Source organism: Capra hircus, chromosome 18 (genome assembly GCF_001704415.2).
Source record: "Capra hircus breed San Clemente chromosome 18, ASM170441v1, whole genome shotgun sequence".
Lineage (NCBI taxonomy): Eukaryota > Metazoa > Chordata > Mammalia > Artiodactyla > Bovidae > Capra > Capra hircus.
In genome coordinates, this window is record NC_030825.1 from 27841751 (window position 1) to 27850705 (window position 8955).

Here is an 8955-nt window from a genome sequence, read left to right on the forward strand (position 1 = left end):
CAATTGTTACAGCACTGTTTGTTGTTAAGACTATCCTTTCTGTATTGTCTGTGTGCCTTTGTAAAAATCCAGCTGTTCGTATATGTGTAGGTTTTTTTTTCTGGACTCACTCTTCTGTTTGTTTTTATAGAATGCCATGTTGATTTGATCACTCTAGTTTAAAAAAAACTCTTAAAATGAGTTATGTTAGTCCTTCAAATTTGTTCTTTTTCTAAGTTGTTTTTGATTATTCTAGGTTCTTTACCTTTTCATATGAATTCTAGAGTTAACTTATCAGTTTCTACAAAAATATCTGCTGGGATTTTGATTGAGATTGCTTTGAATCTGCAGATCAGTTTGGAGGAGAATTGATGTCTTAACAACACTGAGTCTTCTGACCCATGGTCAGAGTATAGCTCTCCGTTTGTTTAATTTCTCTCGGCAACATTTGTCTTCACTGTTTGGGTCTTTCCCATCTTTTTCTGATTTATCCCTAATTATTTAAAATTTTAAAATACCTGTTTTAAGTGATATTTTAAAAAATTCAGATTCCAACTGTAGATAGCATATACAAATATAATTGATTTTTATGTATTGATCTTGAATCCTACAACTTTCCTATGCTCATCTATTTATTCTAGTAGTTTTTTGGTTGATTTCATCTTTTTCCAGATAGGTTATCATATTATCTGTGAATAATACTGTTTATTTCTTTTTCTTGCTTGATTACACTGTTTAGAACTTCCAGTATAGTGTTCAGTAGAAGTGATAAGAGTGGAAATCCTTGACTTGTTCTTGATCTTAGGGGGAAAATATTCAAGTTTTTCACCATTCAGTATGATGTTAACTGTTTTTGGGTGTGTTTTCGTGTCTGTGTGTGTGGATGGCTTTTCTCAGATTGGAGAAGTTCTCTTCTGTTTCTTGTTTTCAGAGGTTTTTTAAAAATCAGAATTGGATGTTGGATTTTGGCAAATGCTTTTTCTGTGGCTATTAAGATTTTCATGTGTTTTTTTTGTCTTTAGTTAGTATTACATTGATTGAATTTTGAATGTTAAAATAACCCTGCATTCCTTGGAAAAATCCCACACAGTCCTGATATATTATCCATTTAATATATTGTTGGTTTTGATTCGCTGAAGTTTTGTTTAGAATTTTTGCATCTATGTTCAACAGGAATATTGGTCTGTTTCTTTTCTTGTAATGTCTTTTTCTGATTTTGTTGTTGGGGTACTGCTGGCCTCAGAATAAGTTGGGGAGTAGTCCATTCTCAATTTTTGGAAGAGTTTGTATTGAATTGACATTATTTCGTCTTTAAATATTTGATAGAATGCACTGGAAAGTCATCTGGCCTGGAGTTTTCTTCTTTTTTAATGATGCAGCTACTATTTAAAAATCTTTTTATTTTATATTGGATAGTTAACAATGTTTTATTAGTTTTAAATGTACAGCAATGTGATTCTGTTTAACATATACATATATCTATCTTTCTCAAATTCTTTTCCCAGTTAGGTTATTATAGAATATTGAGCAGAGTTCCCTGTGCTATGCAGCAGGTCCTCGTTGCTTATCTGTTTTAAATACAGCAGCGTGTACATTATCAGTCCTAAATTCCCAATCTATCCCTCCTTCAGCACTTCCCCTGTCCACCCCCTACGCCTGTCTGTTACTATAAGTTCTTTCTCTAAGTCTGTGAGTCTGTTTCTGTTTTGTAAATAAGTTCATTTGTACCACTTGTAAAAGTTCCACGTATAAGTGATAGCGTATGCTCCTTGTCTTTCTCTGGCTTACTTCACTTAGTATGATGATCTCCAGATCCATCCATGTTGCTGCAAATGGCATTATTTCATTCTTTTTAATCACTGAGTGATACTCCATTGTATCTTCCATTGCACCACATCTTTATCCACTGTCAAGGGACATTTAGATTGCTTCCATGTCTTGGCTATTGTAAACAGTGCTGCAATGAACATTGGGATGTATGTATACTTTTTTTCCCCTGTATATACAATACCTTATTTATTTTTAAAAACTTTTAATTTCATATTGGGGTATAGCTGATTAACAATGCTGTGATAATTTCAGGTGAACAGTGAAGAGACTCAGTCATACACGCACAAGTATCCATTTTCCCTTGATGGGGTGTTTTAAATTATAGTTTAGGCTGCTTTCATTGATAGTCATTTTCAGGTTGCCAGATTTTTTCTTTAATGAGCTTTGGTCATTTGTATCATCTAAGGAATTTGTGCATTTCATCTAAGTTTTTGTATTTATTGTCATAAGGTTGTTTATTATATTTTAAAATTTTATTTATTTATTTTTTGGGTGAGTGGCGTATAGGATCTTAGTTCCCCAACTAGGGATCAAACCCACACCTCCTGCATTGGAAGTGCAGTCTCTTAACCACTGGGCCATCAGGAAAGTCCCCTATTTTGCCTTTTTCCTTTAATATCTGTAGAAATTTACTTTATTATTTTTGACTGTAACATATGGCTTGCAGGATCTTAGTTCCCAGACAAGGGATGGAACCTGGGTCCTAGCAGTGAAAATAACAAGTCCTACCACTGGACTGCCAGAGAATTCCCTGTAGATATTTAAATGTTGTAGCTCTTTTATTCATTATGTTGATAATTGAGTCTTTTGTGTTTTTCTCTTAATCATTATGGCTAGAGTTTTATTAATTTTATTGATCTCAGAGAAGCAACTTTGGCTTCATTTCTTTCCTATTGCCTTTTTGTTTTCTGTTTCATTTATTTCCACTTTGATCTTTAGTATATCCTTTCTTCTGCTTAATGCGGGTTTGATTTTATCTTCTACTTCTAATTTTTAATGTGGAAAGTGAAATTGATTTTTCTTTTCTAATATAACCATTTAGTCTTATAGATTTCTCTGCTTTGGTGACATTCCATAAATTCTCATATTTTCATTTTCCTCCTGTTCGAAGTATTTTCAAATTTCCCTTTTGATTTTGTTTTTGACCTGTGGATTACTTAGATATGTATTTAGTTTTAAAAACTTTGGGGATTTTTTTTCAGAAATCTTTCTGCTATTGATTTCTAATTTAATTTCTTTGTGGTCGGAGAAAAATACTTTTTGGGAGTTGAGTCCTTTTGAAATAATTGAGACTTAGGGTATGACCCAGTATAGGGTTTTTCTTGGTGACTGTTCTGTGTGCATTTGAGCAGAATGTGTATCCTGACATTGTTGGGTTGAGTGTCTTGTAAATGTCACTCAGGTCAAGCTGGTTGATAGCTGTTCAGATCTACCACCTCTTTGCTGATTTCCTGCCCATTTGTTCTGCCAATACTGAAATGTCTAGCTGTAACTTGGGGTTTGTCTGTTTTAATGGCTCACGCTTTGAGTGTAAGTATCTCCTGCTTTTTATTTCCCTGGGAATCTTGTTCTGTTCTCCCAGCTCACCTTCAGAATGAGGTGCTGCTCTGCAGAGCACATTCAACTTTTCCTGGAGGAGTGTTCACTGCTGTTTGTCAACTGCTTTTTTTTTTTTTTTCCTGTCCTTTCACTGGGTCATTATGTCCTGACCACAGTGGCTGGGTTTTGTTGCACTCACATATGAAAGACTCAAGAAGCATTTTATGACATAAGAAAGGTATTTGAGGCTCAGTACATGTACATGTGGCATTATTAAAACTAGGAACAAGAATTCATTAGATTCAGGGAACTGCAGCGTGGAGTGGCAGTGAGAATGTAAGAACCTTGAGAATTAACAAAAATTATTGTGGAGGACATGACTTTTTACTTGATGAAAAGTCAAGAGTGAAAGTCACATCAAGTGTTTCTGGCACGGGGTTTCATTCACATCTACTTAAGTTAGCAGGATCATATCCTTGATCCTTTTGTTTCTCTTCATAACCCATTCCCAAAGGATTCGTGTAAAATGTTTTCCAGCAGATGAAATGTGGGCTTCATTTGAGATCTTATGTGTAATGCCCAGAAATTACAGAGATCACAAGGGTTTACTCTGGATGCTTTGGCCAGAAGGTGGTATGACTGAGGTGGTATGGTTTCACTTTGTTCATGTAACCGGAAGTTGGAAAGTTCATGGGAAAATAAGTCATTGTGTTTGGTGAAGAGCTTGGGATCAGAACCTCTGGTGCATAGTAAGAGCCTGAGGACATAGGCAAGATTCTTAACAGAAAAGAGATATAAAAACAAGAGGGTTATAGTTTAGGATAAAATTTGAGAAAGAGAAAAAGCTGGATGAGATAACTTCTTTTTAGGTCTTTTGATCTGGGGATGGGCTGTCAGGCTTAAAGGGACAGAGCTAGATTCTGTAGACAAAATATAGTCTTAAGAGGTGATACATTTGATATCATTCTGCAGAAGTGACAGAAGGAAGCTCTTTCAATGCTCAAAGACCCAACTCTCTGGAGCCAAGACAGATGGTGAGCAGCAATCACTACTTGAATGGGCAGAAAAATGTCAACATCAAGGAACATTTTATCTCCCGTCTGTTTCCCTCTGCAGTTTCAACGTGGTGCAATAAATCCAAGTTTCCCATTTCCTTTCCTCAGGCTACCCAGGTTGCCAGTGTCTTAGAAATTGACACGGATCCAGGTTGTTTTGGAAGGGAAATGTTTAACCAAGATGCTGAGCCTGGAGCTTTCAAAAATGGGGTCCTCTTGCTTAGGTTGTCAGATTGTATTAATGTTTTTGTACCTTGTGCTTTGATTCTATATATCCAGTATCCTCATAAAGAGATAGGAAATAATTCATTCAGTAGCTTTCCGTTCAAACTACTCTGCCTTAGCCACTCACATACTCCACTAGTGTATTAATGTATGAATTAATTGAAGCTTCTGTCTGTTTAGGAGCTGATGATACAAATGTAAATTTGATATGATCCTTACGCGTAAGGAGCTCATGATCAAGTAGAGGGGAAAGTAGACAGATATTGTTTTAGTTATCTATATAATAATTTATGATTTCCCATAAATCCATGGCTGACTCTAAGGTTTCTGAGGCACAAATGGGCAGTTTTTCTGCTTGTTTTGCTTGGGGAGTCTCTCATGCACATGCATTCAGCTGACTATTGAGCTTGGCTGGAAGATCCAATATGACATCACTCATATGTCTGGCATCTCAGTGCTCTTCCATATGGCCTTTCTCTTTCTTTGTGGTCTCATCATCCAATAGTCTAGTCCAAGTTTCTTTACAGCGAGGTGGCTGGCTTTCAGAGAAGGCAATGTCATCCCACTCCAGTACTCTTGCCTGGAAAATCCCATGGGCAGAGGAGCCTGGTAGGCTGCAGTCCATGGGGTTGCGAAGAGTCGGACACAACTGAGCGATTTCACTTTCACTTTTCACTTTCATGCATTGGAGAAGGAAATGGCAACCCACTCCAGTGTTCTTGCCTGGAGAATCCCGGGGACGAGGGAGCCTGGTGGCTGCCGTCTATGGGGTCGCACGGAGTTGGACACGACTGAAGTGACTTAGCAGCTAGGATAAAAAAAAGTCAAGCAGCAAGGATAAAAAAAGTCAAATTGATTAGATTTGTGCACAGTTCACAGTGGTGATCTTCTTGCAGGTGTTGCCATTTCTGGACCCAAAGCTCTCTCTGGCTTCCACAGGATTCATGACCTCCTTCACCTTGCCAAAGACCACATGCTTGCCATCCAACCACTCAGTCTTAGCCGTGCAGATGAAAAATTGCAAACCGTTTGTGTTGGGGCCTGTGTTTGCCATGGACAAGATGCCAGCACCTGTATATTTCAGGATGAAATTCATATCATCTAATTTCTCCCCATAGATAGGGGACTTGTCACCAGTGCCATTATGGCATGTGAAGTCACCACCCTGGCACATAAATCCTGGAATTCTGTTAAAGCAGGATTTATCCTTTCCCCCCAGTGCTCAGATCATGAAAGTTTTCTACTGTCTTTGGAACTTTGCAGACAGCTCGAAGGAGATGTGGTCTAAAGACTCGCTGTTGTCAGCGGTGTTGAAGAACACAGTGGGACTGACCATAGCTGGGCAATATAGAAGGCTCTGGAGTGGTGGCGTCTGCAAGGCCTGTTGCATTTTATTGATCGAGGAAAGCCATAATGCCAGCCCTGACTCAAGAGGAGGGGTAGTAATAGTGGTAATGGGTGAAGCAGCACACACTTATAGAGAGGGAACTCTCTTTGGAGAGTAACTTCCACAGATACAAATAAACAAGAACCATAGCTAAAATCTAGTGAGCTCTTCTGTGTCAGACAGCTGGCTAAGTACTGGTCATATGTTGTCTCACGACATCCTCATAATAACCTAAGCGAAGTAGGAATCATTCTTGCCCCCATTTTATGTATTTATTTATTTATTTTATTTGGCTGCATTGGGTCTTAGTTGCAACACATGGGATCTTTAGTTGCTGCATGTGGGATCTAGTTCCCTAACCAGTGATTGAACCCAGGCCCCCTGCATTGGAAGCACAGAGTCACAGCCACTGGACCACCAGGGAAGTCTTACCCCCATTTTACAAGCAAGTGAATGGAGGCTGGTAGAGGTTAACTAAACAACCCCAGGTCTAATAAATGGCCGGGATTCAAACTCCTCAGAGATTAATTTGTTGCACTAAGAAAAGTTTGAGTGAACTGGTGAAGAACTCCGCCTGTGGAGTCATCACATTGTAATTCATGCTAGAGAGAGGGCACTGAGGCTCAGAGAAGGGAAAGACCCTTTCTGTGTGGGAGTTCAGGGAGGTCTTCAGGAAGGGGGACATTTGCTGCTGAAGGATGGTTGAGACATGAACAGATGGTGGATGAAGGTCTCCCTGCAGGGGGGAAACGTCGTGCACACGTGTTGAGGAAAGGGTCCAGGAGTGCACTCTGGGACCGACAGCCAGTCTATCTTGAGGGGACTCCAGAATTCAAGGAGGGGGACAGAAAGTATGATGGATGCAGGACATTGGGGGTCAGGTTGTGAACATACTCGAAAACCAGGCCGAGATATTTGGACCCTTATTTCATGGGGAGACATTTAGTGTTTGGGAATAAGAACTTTATTTTAAAAAGGTTAAAACCACAGAGGTAGATTTGATACATGAAAATGCAGATGCTTAAGACAGGATGAACAGAGAATGAATTCTCTGTAGGCTCACTGAGAGGAGATTTATGTTCGAAGCTTTTAACTGACCCCTGGGATGGATTAGAGGTAAAGAAGAGTATAGATATTGCAGGGTTGATAGCTGAAGATGGAATCAAAGACGGGTATCAAATAACCAGCCACAGTACCTAAAATAATAGGGATGGGATAGATTTGGGAAATACACAGTTATTTAAATTTTAGGCTACTGAGCTGACTTCAAACAATGCTGTTGACCTGATAGGGGGTGCCAAGGTGGGTTTGCAGAAGTTGATCCGAAGGTAAGAGTCATTGCTTATAAGGAGGAAATGTGACACTTTTCCTTTAAATTTATTTGGCAAGATATTGTAGGCTATTAACATGATTTTTTCCTTTTCTCTTTGTTACTTTCAAATGCAAATGGAGCCCAGTTACTTTTATGGCCTGATGCATTAGCTGTATATATCTCCTAACTGTATCCCTCCCCCTGACATCCTCAGATTAACCTCAGAATAGGTACTGCCCTGTGTCAAGGCATTGAGGGCTCATTGGGATACTATGCCTTGACCTACTGCTTTACATGTAAAAAAATGAGAGAGGGAAAGTTTAAACGACCAGTATAACATAAGAGTCAGAATCTGTGCACTGACCTGAGTCTAGGCAGATAGAAGGACATTTATGACCTTTATAGACAGTGCATGGGAAGGTGGAAGGCCAAGCCATAGTTAGATAACCTTAAGCACACAGGGAAAAGATAGGTACTGCCCTGTGGCCTCTCAGCATCAGGAATAAGCCTGGGATAGATAGAGCTGTGAGCCAGTGACTCAGTTTCCTTTGCAAGATATTTACTTTTGACAAGAGTCCTCATGGGTTCAGGATATAAGATCCTGTAATAGTGCTGTGATTAAAGACTTTCCTTCTGAATAGAGTCACACACTGGCAAGTGGGTGGGAACCACCAGAACTGACGTAGCTGCTCAACAGAACGAATGCAGTCATTTCTGAAGTGGGCTGTTAACTTTTTTACTTGCTCTCTTGTTTTTCGTTTGTTTCAGATCTGAGCATGTGAGTTCTGGGGCCTTGGGAATGGCAACTGGGATTTAAATATTTAATGGGGAATGCTTCCTACCATTATGCCTCGTTACCGACTTTCACCCTCATTATTCATCAGATCGGTAGCCCCTCAAGGAATGGGAAGATTGCACTGTCTCCTCACATATGCGTTGTCAAACTCCTGATTATTTGTCTAAGTTGGACTATACATGGTCCCATGTTGAAGGGAAAGGATTCATGTAGGAGCTGGTTTCCAAGAGCCCGTGCAATTCATCGAGGACTTCCCAGCCCAGTGTTTTGTCACTTGTGGTCATGTGCTAAAACAGTAACTACTACTTCTGCTACTAGTATTTACAATAGCAGCAGTGTTCAACTTGTCTTACAGTGGGCTGGGCAAGTTATTATTTTGAATCCTCGTAACAACCCCTTTTACACATAAGAAAATTGATATGTCTCAGTTCCATGACTTTAAATCCTGGTTCCGATACCAGAGGTTATGCCTTTTGTCTTCTGTGATGGGAACTCTGTTTTTTCTCTTATGTGGTGGGGAATAGGGATGTTAGGAGAGGCCTGTGAATATGATCTTCCATTGTTTCCATACCCACTTTTGGTTATTTCAGCAAATTTGGGCATCGTGTATACACAGTTCCCAATATTGTATTTCTTCCTTACTGCCTGGGGCAGCCAGAATAGAATGCTCATGACAGTAAATTGGTCTTGGGCGTCAAGGAACAAAACAGACCAGGATCATGGAGTATATGGATTTCTTGGGTCCTCTTTTCCCCTGCAGCTAGGCTGGCCTCTGCCAATAGGAGGTGAGCATTTTGAAGTGACATGTGAATCAATACTTAGCAGGTGTAGC

At 39.5% G+C, this 8955-nt stretch overlaps 1 pseudogene; it reads right to left on the bottom strand.

The window, feature by feature from the left end:
* On the bottom strand, positions 5485 to 5964 carry LOC102177828 (annotated as a pseudogene).